Source organism: Rattus norvegicus, chromosome 5 (assembly GCF_021556685.1).
Source record: "Rattus norvegicus strain SHRSP/BbbUtx chromosome 5, alternate assembly SHRSP_T2T, whole genome shotgun sequence".
Lineage (NCBI taxonomy): Eukaryota > Metazoa > Chordata > Mammalia > Rodentia > Muridae > Rattus > Rattus norvegicus.
In genome coordinates, this window is record NC_141538.1 from 120,625,652 (window position 1) to 120,639,749 (window position 14,098).

Here is a 14,098-nt window from a genome sequence, read left to right on the forward strand (position 1 = left end):
GCACCCTTTGAAAATTCTTCTTTACATTAAAATATAGTTACATTACCTTTCCCTTTTCTTTATCTAACCCCTCCTGTGTACCACCCCTGATCTCTTAAATTCATGGCCTCTGGCCACTTTTTCATTAGTTGTTGTTACATATATAGCTACATATGTGTGTGTGTGTGTGTGTGTGTGTGTGTGTGTGTGTATGTGTGTGTGTGCTTTCCTAAATATATAAAAGAAATCTGCTCAGTTTGTGTTTTAGGAAATGTCTACTTGGTACTGGATAACCAATTTGGGGGTTCTTCCCACTCTCAATATTCCTTAGCTGCCTGTGGTTCTTTATCTAGAGTTGGGGCCCTGTGAGAGTCTCCCTTTCATGCTAGCATGTCTGTCTATAAGTGTCACTTTTAGATGGTCATATCGTTGAGATGTCGTGGGTGTAGATTTCCTGACACAAGAGAGAGCTCACAGAAGACATCCATTTATCTGGGCCTTATCAATCTTTCTGTTCCCTCTTCCATGATCTCCTGAGCCTTAGATCCAGGACTTGTGGTATGGGTGTATCATTTGGGCCAGACACCACACAGTCACTGGCTCTCTGCAGTGGCTTTCTATAATGGTCTCCATCTGTTGCAAAGAGAAGTTTCTTTGTCGAGGAGTGAGAGCTACACTTATCTGTGGGTAGAAAGGATGAATATTTAGAATGCAGTTAGGAGTTATGCTGGTTTAGTGGCAGTGGTAGGTTCTACTCCAAGACCTATGATCTCACTAGCCCTGAGTAGTCCCGTAGCTTTCCTGTACCAGGCGCAATTTCCGTCTTATCTAGGGGGTCCAATGAAAGAGCTGTAAGTTACTGGCAAGATATGAGCATCATTGTGGTACCCATAAAGATGCATGCTATGCTGGTCACCATTGTGGTTCCTAGGTGTCAAGCTGTATATTGATGGGTTCCCTCCCTTGGAGGCTTGCTTGATACCTTCTAGTATTGTAAAAGCTAGCCCTCAGCAAGAAGAGGCTTTCAGATTAGATTCAACTCAAATCTTCTGCATTCCATGTCTGAAGTGCATGGTGTCTTCACCTGTAACCTCTGTGGGGCACCTGAGGGCAGCAGCAGTAGCCTATAATGTCTTGGAGGTCCCCCTGACCCGCAACTCATAAGGGGACTTAACAAGCATGTTGTAGGGGGGTTTGATATCCAGTGGACTTTCAGGGAAGCACTATCACTCAGAAAAATTTCACTTAATATGTGTGTGTGTATGATGTACATATGAGCACATATAGATTTATATGTATTACATATAATTTAGGTACATAGATAGCATGGCTCCTCCTTACTGTTACATTACCTCCTCCCTTCCTCTCCTTCTGTGTTGACCTGCCTTCCCCATTCTAATTACCAACTCCCCAAATTTTTCCCAATTTTCCTCTTCAAATTTCTTTTACCATGCCTCTGTCTGTCTGTCTGTCTGTCTGTCTGTCTGCCTGTCTGTCTGCCTGCCTGCCTGTCTGTCTCCGTTTCTGTCCCTGTCTCTTTCTTCTCTCTCTCTCTCTCTCTCTCTCTCTCTCTCTCTCTCTCTCTCTCTCTCTCTCTCCTTCTCTCACCCTACTCTGTTTTACTTTTCTGACTTTGCCGGCTACTCCAGGGTATATACACTCACAACTAAGGATAAGCAGTTAAGAGACAGCATGTGACATGTCTTTCTGGGACCAGGTCTTAGTCTGTAGCTCTGGTTAGCCTGGAACTGTGTAGACCAGGCTGGCCTTGAACTCATAGAGTTCCACCTGCTTCCTCTTGCTAAATGCTGGGTCTAAAGGTATGTGTGGCTCTAACTGGCTCCTGAGTGACCTTCTGTGGGTAATTCATTCTTTCTTGGCTGGCTCATGCTGGTAGTGATGGTAAGAACCCCCACATCTGCAGGAGGTTCCGGGTGCTCCATTACAAAACATGGCTTCATTTACAAGTATGTGCTTTTAAGTTGATTTGTTTATAATAAGGAAGTAGAAAGTTGTAAAGGTTGAGTGATTTGCTGAAGATACTGAAATTACTAATTATAGGTGAAGGCACTAAGCTTCAGGCCGATGCTTTGGCTATCACTGACTTGGCAATCGCTTTAAGGAAATGTTTATCCATTTAGGTCCTTTATAGCTTTTAGATTTGAGTTAATTTCGTATGTCTTCAGTGAAGTAGATAATTTGTTGTTTTCAAATGGATGAATGAATGAATCTGTGGATTACAGAACTTTTCTACTACTAGCTACCCCACAGTAATATAGTAATATACATATATATACATATATATATATTTAACTTGAAATTGTCATCCTGGGACTACATTCTGCTTCTGTATTGCACATGAGAGAACGATAGACTTGTAATCATCTGTGTGTGGAACTGGCGGAATACCATGTGGCACCCTGACTCTAGAAAGTCAGGATTAGCATTAGATAGGTAATGCTCGCAGCTTTAGTTTACACAACCATTCCAGCCAAGTCTAGAAGTCTTTCTGGCTTTTTGATTGATAGCTGTATGTTTAGTGTATTCCTTGTGCTAATATGCTTATTCTACTGGGCATCACAACACTTCTTTTGAATGCTCTATCCTGGGTTTAGTGAGGGTCCACCTTAGATGTTGGGCTGACAGTTGGTATTATCCAATCTCATGGTTTCAGCACTTCTGACGGTAACAACTCCTGAGACTGCGTCTTTAATGCTGTCTTCCTTTACATTTCATCATTTCATGCTTCATAGACTGCTGTTCCCCAGCAGCCTTTGTTCTTCTACCTTGCACCATAGGTTCCATCTCAGTGGTGCAAACTAGAACCCTCCTTCACTCATACCAAAAAACTAGACTTTTCTTTTGTTTCTTTCCCTCCTCTGCCTTCTACATTTTGCCAGTCTCTAAGCCTGCTGATTTGTTCCTAAATATTGTCAAGAACCTGAAGGATTTAAGACTTTTTATTCACACCATAATAGTTCCATAGATGCTGGGTGTCACAACAGCAGAGAAATGCCAACTTCTTCCTCCTCTATGACTCATTTCCCAGAGAGTGATGGAGTGACCCAGTGCCTGCAGCTTACACATGGAATGCATTGTGTTACAGAAGAAGCCTGGGCGTAAGAAACCAAATATCGAATCTTGGGCAACACAGGTGCTTTGCCTGCTCAGGAAAATCATCTTCCCAAAGCTCTTCTGCATAGGAGCATCTTTACAAAATCAGCTCAAACTCAAGGCAGCAGCACTATGCTGATGAGCTGTGCAGACTCAAGTACCATAGATGTCTTGGATCTTTCTCCTCTGCTGCTTCCTCAGCCTGCTGGACCCGGCTGCCCTATACATTGCTCACAGGACTACTTTGGCAACTTTCTAATTGGTCCGCTTAACTCCAATCGGATTTTCCTTCATTTCTACCTCCCATATTGTGTGGGAGTTCGTTCTAGGGATACAAATTTGAGTTTTTTTCTTCCTACCTGATGTCATTTCTTATGCCCTCTTCAGCAGCAATATAATAAAGTTGGTTTGATACTGAGGAAGTTTGCATGTCCTCAGCATGAAGATTTATGCAAGTTTGTAAAGCATTTTTTTAAATTGCATCTCCAGAGATATCTGCATAACAGTGTTTATTAAGGTACTTTCACAACAACCAAGATGCAGAACAGCTCATGGATAAAGGAAATGGTGATGTGTATGTGTGTGTGCGTGTGTGTGCAAGTGTGCATATGTGTGTGCATGTATATGCATGTACATGTGTATATGTGTGCATGAATGTGCATGCACATATGTATATGCATATGTGCACGTGTGTTCGTGCATGTGAGTGTGTATGTGCACGTGCATGTGTGTATGTGTATGTGTATGTATGTATGTGTGTGTGTGTGTGTGTGACACGAAGGTGGAGGGGACTGTTTGAGGTGGATAAGGGTGCTGATGGGAGGGAGAGGAAAGCAATGGTGAGAAAGTTAGACAAACATTGGCTGTGTTCTCCTGGAGACGTTAGATATAAAAGACATAAAAGACATAAAAGCAAATTGAGAACTAATTGGGGAAGGAAAAGGGCAAGAAAGCCAATGGGTGGAGGTATGATGGTACTTGTACATGAACATATAAGGAAACCCATTGTTTCATTACTCTCTCAAACAATGACAAAAGTGCATCTGGCTATGGTGGCACACGTCCCTAATCTCAGCATTTATGGGGTGGTGGGTGAAGGTGAGGGCAGGAATGGGGGCAGGGGCAGGGGCTGGGGGAGTAGGAGCAGGGCAATCTGTGTTGTGACTACACACCCCGATATGGTCCATGTAGTAAGTCATGCCAGCCAGGACTGCAAAATCCTGTTTAAAAACAAACAAACAAACAAATAAACAAAGACTTAATAAACAAATGAACTGCCTTCCTCACTGTTTATGGACAGATTCCAAGACTCCTTAGAATAACTGCGAAGGAGATGTGGAACCAATTCCCTGGCCTTCCTAGCCTCTGGGGGCAGCCCTGGGGATGTTAAGTTCTTTTAAGCTGTTGAGGTTAGGGTCATTATCTGTAGTTTTGAAGTGAGAGAACCTGCCTCACAGGGCGTTCCTCAGGATCCAGTTAGCTCCCATAGAGTTGGACTTGCATGAATGTTGGCTGTTCTGGGTCTTCTCACTTTTGGACACATACCAAAACATCTAGCCACATCTTTCCAGGCCTTTTTCACCATACAAACGGATGCCTTTGTCTCCTTTACCTACTCTTTCTGAGGGGTCCCATTGCCAGGTTAGGCTGCTTGGATGAGTCCTCTCCTCTTCCACCTGGATGGGCTACATGTACTGGACCAGATGACTAGATAGCATGGAGCGGTTGTGACTATTCACGAATCAGCCTCTGCTGTTGGACCATCAGCAGCTTCTTGACAGTGGCTGCTTTGTTTTCTTTGTCTCACTGGGATGTAATAATTTTTTGGTAATGATGATGAATTAATGGCTTCTTGAATAAGGAGAATTGCTAACCTGCTGGGGCATTTGGGTTGTAGAAGCAGCCTATGTAACAGGTAAGTCTGTAACAGGTAAGAGAATCCGAGTTCAGTTTGGGGGTGGGGATGGGAATTAAGCACCTTGGCAGCCCAGTGTGGTGATCTTGTAGAATGTGGCTCAGAAGGGCTGTTCAAAGTTACCTTTTCATCGACAGACAGCAGCTCATTCTGTGTGGCCGTAATCACTCCCTCTCCTGAAAGAACCCATTGCAATCTGCCTTCTTGTAAGAACTTCAGAATACAATGAGACCCCTGTTACCTACCTGGTGGGGAGGGGTAATGGAGCTTCTATTTAATTAACTTGTCTCTGTCACAAGAAGTGACTTTATTTCTCTTCCTTGGTCTCCTGGTTCTCCAAGGGTTAGCTCAAACCACTGTCTGACTTTCCAGCCTCACCCGGGCATCTCACATTGGAAGTTATAATTTTATGTTGTCTATTTTTTTTTATGCCATGGGGGCTCTTTGGGAATTTGTATTTCTCCAGAGCTGTTGATTGTTGTGCTTCTGAACTGAAAGGCTGTCCACATATACTTACTGACTGTCTGGCTGTCTCCATAGTAACACCTACACTTTCTGAATGAGTCTTAGTGTCAGAGGTGAGGCGATCTCCAGGGGCTCCGCCTCTCCTCCTGTGGCAGCTGCTCATCCCACTTCCTCAAGCACTGCACACACTGAGACTAAGACAGCTCCGTTTTAGCTGAGGTCTAAGGCTAGCGACTGCAGGGGTTGGGGATGGCTTCTGGACTCTGTCTTCCATGCTCTGTATGTGGTTCAATCTGCTGCTTTCTTCTTACTGCTATTGCTTGTCAGAAATGATGAGAAAGCATTTGCTGCTGTGTGCCTCTTTCCCCTTTAGCCCACACATCTTCCTTGTTGTCTGGCCTCTCTTTGCCATTGTTTGTTTGTTTGTTTGTTTGTTTGTTTTTTGTATTTATGGGATTGAAGCCAAGGCCTTCTTTCCTCATCCCAGGCAAGCACTCTACCATCAGACACTCCAACCCCTCTCTGCCCTTCTTAATTTATTCCCCTTTCTAGATTGTCACCTGTGTTCTGATCACCTAGGAGAACCCTCATACTGCATTCTAATTTTGCCTCATGAAAAACCGAGGGCTGCTCAAAAGGTGTGCTTGTTTTATACCTTTACAAATCAGACGATGGGATGTTCATCGACACTCCACAGGATAGGGATTAGGTCTAGACGTGTGATTTATAAAAGATCACAAAGTTCTGGGGCCTAAACTTAGTCATTATGTCCAAGCCCTCAGCACTGTGAGAAATTGCCATCCCATTCCACATGGCTTCCCTAGCCTCCTAAATCCTTCGGGAATACTGCTTGTCGGGGTTGAATTGCTTTAGCTTTCTGTCCTAAGCCATCCTTCAGAGTGCTTCAAAGCCCGCTCTCTGTACCAGCGTATGCTTTCGTGGATGTGGGATGGGGATAGAGTGAGGGAGGGAGAATAAGAACAAAAGAGCAAGGAAGCCAGTGAGATGGCGCCTATGACCTGAGATGTCCTGGGCTTTGTGTTCTCTTGGTAATGAGGTGACCAACCCCTCACTTCTGTGTTCAACACCCTTCCCTCAGCACCAGGCTTATTTCTACTAGACCAGTGTACCTTCTCTCTGTAATCCATGTTGGGCTTTTCACCCCAGCCACCTGCATCATTTCTAGCTCTCTCTCCCCTTCTCTGGCTTGCTCTCAAGGCTGTGAGTCTGTTCTTTGTGTACTGTTCCTGATAACCCTTTCCAGGATTTAATGTCATTAAAGATGCTGTTCATCAGCTTGCTTTTGTCTGAGATGTCTGTGTTGGCAAGCAGGCAGATAGAAGTAGCAGTGTGCTCCCCAGCCAGATGCAGGGTAGCTGGGGCGGAGGCACTCAACTGAAGCACATTCCTACCATTACTTGGCAAAGAAAGTGCCCCTGAGATTACTGGAGTAATCCTTGCTTCAAACCTGGATTCATCAGCCGAATCCAGGGCTTCACTCTTGAAAAGGACCTTAAAATCAGCTGTTCTCCTTTGAAACTTGAGAGAAATGTGGAAACAGATAAAGGAAATAATTTAAGGTTTTAGGATGTTAAGATTTCCTGGGACTTGAGCCATCGACACAGCCTTGTTCTCCCATTCATTGAGGCAAGAACTGATGTCTGCACATACACTCTAGCAGCACAGTGTCTCCTGAGGGACTCTTCACTGATGTCCTGCCTACAGACACAGAGGGGTGACATCAGTTACTACGGTAGATCTGAATATTCTCCTGGCCACTATGGGAAATTCCCACTATCCTGCCTAAGCTAGCTTCCCACTGCCTCTGGTCAAACCCTCTACCAATATCCTCTATATTCTCACTGCCCTGCAAGACATCTGCTTAATCAGTGGTGACCACCTCCTCTGGAGTGGCATCAGTGAGACTAGAGAGGGAAGGGAAAGGAAAGGAATGGCGGGAGGGGCTGGGATGGATGACCTGGAATTTCGATTAACTGCAGTGGGGACAGGACTTAGGGACTCTACCCCTCTGGAGGCGAAGCCACACTCTCCTTTCTACTCTCCTGCCACACATTTCACCCAGTAGTCCTTCATCCCGTAACTCAGCTTAGACCTTCAGTTTACTCATCCTCTATTCTCCAGGCACAAGCCTGTGTAGTAAGAGAGGAGAATCACGTGCAGGAAGAGATTCTCATGCTCTAAGTGGCCTCCTGTCAAAAGTCCCGGGACAGCGGACATGGCCTGTGTGAGACTTCATGTACCTGACAAACAAACAAAAACATCCCCCCCCCCAAAAAAAACCAAACAAGCAAAAAATCAAGAAAACCTTTGTCTTCCCTAAGAGGTTAGACTTAGTCAGTCCTATATCAGTTGAAAGGCACCGCCATCCTTTAATAGCTTGATCATTCAAGTTCTAATATGTATATTCTAGCAGGGACCATGTTAACCAAAACTCTAATACAAAGCTGCACCGATCCTGTTACTGCGTCCTTTTGCAGACTGCCAGTTTCTCATACGCCTCTGAGGCCTTCACTCATGCCAACTTACTACAGGTTTAAAGTCCCATGACTAGATAGCATGTGGGGTGCGGAGAAATCAAAGACGGTGTCTGCATGTCCTACCAGGGGTAAGGACTCATGGAAAGGACAGCTCTGGAGTTCCCTTTTGGGTTCCTCGCGGCTGCAAACAACCCTAGGGAGGCGAGAAGACTGAGGGCCCTGTGCTGAATTGAGTGTCAGTGTGAGCTTCAGGACTGATTTAAGTTGCAGAGCAATCTGGGCAGTGGGGGCTCATTGCCTTCTGCGACTCATAAGGAGGTCACTTTACCACAGGACCTTTGGATCTGCACTTAATGGCTTCAGCAGATGGTTATGATTTCTGACTTGGTGCGGTCACCTTATTAAAGTAGGGAGACCCCGGTGGGCAGGAAAAGGCGTCTTTACTGTTAACTCCAGAAGCACAGCACAGGTATTTCCCAGCTTGCTTCTGTGAGATGCAGACCAGTTATGCCTATGAGAGGCTTCTGCCTGCTGAGCAGAGGCAGCTCCGTTTGAACTCTTCCTTTGGTTGAATATACAGGGACTCCAAGAGCATGCACGCTCCTCTCAATGGGGACGATACTTTGAAGGAAACTTCAGATGTGAAATTTAAAAAAAATAAATTCTTACCTGTCTGCATGTATGATGTATTGCCACGGTGAGGGTGTGGCAGCCAGGGATGGCTCTGTCCTTCCACTGTGGAGTCCAGGATTGAAGGTAGATTGCCCGTCTTCACCCTCGGAACCGTCCTACTGCTCAGCCCAAGGTTATATAAAAGTAAATATTTTAATAGCAAGGAAAAAAATCAACAAATATCTTTAGGATAGTTGAGGCTATCGGATTGATTGCTCGCCTCTACTGAAGGAGTCAACCATCTTATTTTCTTCTTCCTTTCAATTCAACCCACCTGAAAGTCTATGAAGAGCCCATAGTGGCAAAGGCTTAATTTTGCAAAGCCTTACCATAAGGAAGCATTTAAATCACAATGGCAGTTTGTGGTTATCCCACAGGGCAGTCTAGCCCCCAACCACACTGGTTCTTTGTTTGCTGGACAGCTTTATGGCTTTGCCATCATGATACATGTTCTATTGTTTTTTTTAAATTGAATTACTTTAAGTATTCAGAAATAAATACAAAAATGACACAGCGCCTTTCCGGATCCAAGCCTTCTGCCATGCTTTCTTCTCTGGAGATAATCTGTCAATTAGGTTTCCTGTCTTCACGTTCCCATGTGTGTGTTTGTTCCTATGAGCATATAAAGCCACTAACATCACACATTTTTTTCTCTGCCATTTCAAAGCTTGAAATAAGGGATGGCTTGCTGGATCCACCCTTTCCTTTCTTGCTTCTTTCCATTCAGTATTATGTTTTCGACATTTAACCTCATTAATTTAGGCTCTGTGTCTTCATCCTTCAAGCCATTTTACGGGCTGTGGAATAGCTTCGTTTTCGTAAGACCACATAACGATTATGCACCATCCCGTTTCGATTTCTTCCTGTGTTGTAAAACAGTGTGGCACAGAAAAGTTTGTAAAGGCCTAGGGTGAGAGCTCTAGCTAGAACTGGAATAGAGAGCGCCTATCTCCAGCGAACAATCTTATTCCTGCACTGTCTTCTGAGGGTCTTGAGCTACCGTGAACGCCTTTCTGCAGCAGGTGATTTCTGGTTGCCCTGTCCCCTCTACAGCTTATGCTGTTGGATGTGTTTAGAAGTTTTTCCTTACTGACAGGTACAAAATGATCAATTAAAATATGTATGTATGAAGATAAGCCAAAAGATAAAGGAAGATGGAGACGTTTTCCTCTCTTTCCAGGATTAGCTGTACAGTAGGACACGTCTGGGTAGCCAGTCTCATCTCTTAATAATGGCCTGGCTAGTTTGTTATGCGTCTGTGGCACAGAACGAATTGTGTACCATTCTAAGGGAAGTGATCCACACTCACAGGACTGAAGAGGCAGATGGCAGGCAGGGGGGATGGGTGGCAAGAGACAGTATCCCAATTTTATAGTGAATTCATTGTGTTGGCCAAAGAACAGAGGCTGGAGGTCTGCAGTCAAGCCGAGGCGCTGCCTGCTTCCCTCTAGGCATCGGTGTCCATGTCTATAAAACGAGCTGTTGCATCAGACTCAGACACTCCTTCATGCTCTGATGTTCTTTTTCCCATTTCAACATTCTTTGTTTCTAGCTGGCACTGTCCCCTGGTGCTTCAAAATGTTTTGACCGATGAATACTCAATTTATCTGGAGGACAGAGGAGGGTTTATGCAGAAGTCACCTCCTTAGCAAAAAAAACAGTTAAGCATGCTAAGAAAATCCGCTTTGGAATTGCAATCTAAGTTGAATGTGTGTAGAAAGAGATTAGCATCACTCATGCATAAAGATGATGGGACAATAATAAAGTACAGACTGTAGGTGATTATCCCAAATTCCTGTTTTCCAAATTTTCCTTAATAGCCATGTAGTAATATTCTTTAAATAAAATAATAGGCATGTGCGAGCAATTATAAGTTCATCTGGTAGGAAAAAAGGAAAAAAATTTACACGAAACATACGCCAGGGAAAGGGAGAACACCTGTATAAGAAAATGGCTTGTTGTGATTTCTCAGACGAGCCTGTGGATCCTTCCCTCGGTGAAGGTTGGCATGCGATGTGTGTCTTTGTGTTGCTGTTGAAAGACTCAGATAGAATGGAAGACAGCCAAACTGGCTTCTTGTTCAGAAGCAGGGGTTGAGACTCACAGTAGAACCACCCCAGTTTCTCTGTCTCGATTTAAAGACCAGACTGGGTGGAAAGAGGAAGAAACAGAGAGATCTCGCCAGTTGATCATGCACGCATCACATTCCAGAGGCGTTTGATGAATCCTTACTGTGGGTCAGGTAATAATTAGGACGGTGGTTGTGGGGCTCATACAACCTAGCAACAATGATGGAGAACTCCCTCTCATTCTGGGCCAGCTGTAGAATGAGGGAATAATTGGGTACAGAGAGCTGAGCATGAAGTCTGTTTCCTCATCTGGGGTACTGTGTACATGTGCCCTGAAACACCAGGCACCCCTCCACAGAGCTGAGTGTGCTCTCTCTGAAGGGCTCCCAAGTCCTCTCCTTTTGTGGTCGGGCAGCCCTTCAGATCGCTGAAGTCCCTTGGCTGTGCCTCACTTCTCCTTTCTGTAGAACCTAAAGAGGTGGTTTTATTCACAGAAGCCTTGGAGAATCTTGGTTGCCTTTAGACTCACACTGAGTTTGTCTAGATGTGCCAAAATTTTTGTAGGTGATATAAATTAATTCTTCAGAAGACAGAGAGAGAGAGAGAAAACCAAAAACAAAACCCTGGGTGGGCATTGGGTCATGTCAACCCATTCCTTTGATATAGAAGGAGAAAGCATGAAAAAGCATACATGCACCATTTTCATTTTCACCAGGCAAAGGTAGTTATTAGTGTGAAGGCTACTGTCAGGACAAAATCGTCACCGCGACAGGTCAGTACTGCCACATGCTTTAGCCATGGGAAATGCAGGTGACACTTGTAGTGGAACCCAACCTTTGCTTAGGGACTTTGCAGAGGCAGACGAACGTGTAATAAGTCTTTGCTTTTGTCACCATGAGATCCATCTAGGGTTTGCAGCACAAGGTGTTGAACGGCTTAGCATGCTTTATTCAGATGCGGAGGACATTGCCTTTATAAACATAGTTTGCATCTGTGTAAAGGGGTAGACTCTTTGGGTGAAGAACTTTTGAAAGTAGAATATCCAGAGTGTTGCCAGTACACTCCTGTCCTACACCAGTGTGTGTGTGTGTGTGTGTGTGTGTGTGTGTGTGTGTGTGTTTGGAGGGAAAGAGAGAGGGAGAGAGGGGGGGAGGGAGAGGGAGAGGGAGAGAGAGGGAGAGGGAGAGGGAGAAGGGGAGGGAGAGGGAGAGGGAGAGGGAGGGAGAGGGAGAGGGAGAGAGAGGGAGAGGGAGAGGGAGAGAGAGGGAGAGGGAGAGGGAGAGAGAGGGAGAGGGAGAGGGAGAGAGAGGGAGAGGGAGAGGGAGTTTTGTTTTTGAGAACCACAGTTGAAATGATGTCCAGAATGATTGGCTTATGGGAAAGGAACAGGAAGTAGAGCCTTCCCTTCCTAGCTACAGAGTGTGGCCATAGGTGCTTCTAAGCCTTGAAACCCTGGTGGTATGTGTGGAAATGGGCTTTACACCATCCAATTCTATACCTTGGGAAGTAGGTGCCATCATTAACCTTATCCCTCAGTGTACCCGGTAGCAGAGCTAGCTCATGCCCTACTCCATGATTTTATTCTGACCAAAGCAGATGGAATATTCAACATTAAACTATGCTGTGGTCGTAAGGGATCTTTGTAAATTAATGTGCATGAAAAATCTCCTTAGATACAACTTTTCTTAAAACTAAAACTGTTAACACAAGGCCTTATCAAGGATCTGTTTCCATAGCCAAATGTCCTTTTTATTTCCTACATTGCTCAGTCTAAGAGATGGATGAAGGAGTTTGCTTAAATATCGAGATTGCCAGATTGCCAGAGTCAAGGTAGCACAAATTTTTAACCAGCGACTGTCACCAAGTGGCCCACTGCCTTACTCTCTCCAGATCTCAGTCTTCCCATCTATAAAATGTGAGTTATAGTCTCTGAGCAAGAGGATTCCTTCTGGCTTTGCATAATCCATAATTCATGACTCTCAGCTTTGGGAAGAACAAGATGTCTTTGTTCTTTAATGAAAGTCTGATGCCAGCCTCTTGCTTTGGATTTCTTATTCCTTGTAGCTTTTTTCTCCTAAGAACCTATGACTTAGCTGTCATGCTGCCCATCTATCTATGACATTTGGCCACAAACTTGTCTGGAATTATCTAAATCCCAGCCCCAATTAGGAATGGCTGATTGTCCCACTGGTGAGGTTCCCGACTTCTCCCTTAAGTGTGCCTCAGTGAATTGAAAATGAGATAAAATGGCTTGGCTTCCTGCCATCTTCTAGGGTAGACTTTCCAGTGTGGTTCTGGAAACTCCGTCGACAGCCAGATCTGGAGGCAGGATGGGAAGAAGATGGTAGACATAGGTGACAGTTGCTCATCTCATGATTTCTGCTCAGCATGTTTCTTTTTCTCAGCAAAGATGACTACCTACCTCCTCACAATAGTTCAAACTTTTGTCCTTTTGAGTGCATCTGTCAAGAAGACTGACAGCCGTTTTTCTCCCTTGCCTCTTAGTTATTCCCCTATCACATGTTGAGACAGAATGTGTTGGGTAATGTTGTATAACCTTTGTCCATGGGAGATATAAACAAATGCAGGAAAACCAACGTTTAATTCCACCAAAGTCCAACTTGGAGAAGCGATGACTGTTGGCTTAGTCGCAGAGCATGGTTGAGGGGTTTCTTGCAGGAACATGAGTGATCACAAAGCAACCGCACCAAAGAAAAGTTTCACTGTGGATGATGGATTTCCAGTAGCTCCAGTTAACTTCCACATAGCATCTACTTCTAACCTCCCAAGACCATGAGGCCATATGAATTTAGGGCAGAATCACAGACAGCTGGCTGGGAAGTGTAGGAGGGAGTGTCTGAAATCTCCAGTGAGGGCTCAGTGACGTTCCCCACCACTGTGAGAAAGCATCCACAGTCAGTAGGCTGGATCTCGAAGATTTCTTGCGAGCTGTCACAGCTGTTCCGATGAAGGCGGCACCCGAGTTCCCATTGTGCACTGTATAGTATCTCGTGTACAAATAGTGCCCAACATGTGGCAAATGGGAAAGGCGTGTGTTTCTAAATGTTTGCTGCACTTCAATGCTGAGGCTACCCACTTCTGAAACAGAAAGCTCAGTTTCCTGTGTGACTGCCTAACCTGACCTCATCACCCGGAAGTAATCTTTTCTAAGCAGTCCCATGCTCTCCGTTTGTCAGTTCATCATGTATTGCCTCATGGCGGTTTTCCAGTTCTGGTTAATATTTGTTTTTTATTTCTTATCCTCCTTTGCTGCAAATCGTTTCTCCATTGAGGTTGTAAGTGAGGCCAGGGGCAAACACGAATGTAAGTACGTATTGTTTGGTTCTCTCTTCTTTGGGGCACTCAATTACCTCAGCAAAGCACTG

General features: G+C 44.7%; 1 protein-coding gene across 1 annotated transcript in view; it reads left to right on the forward strand.

The window, feature by feature from the left end:
* Ror1 (receptor tyrosine kinase-like orphan receptor 1) overlaps nt 1-14,098 on the forward strand; it is a 344,289-nt gene that overhangs the window by 55,797 nt on the left and 274,394 nt on the right.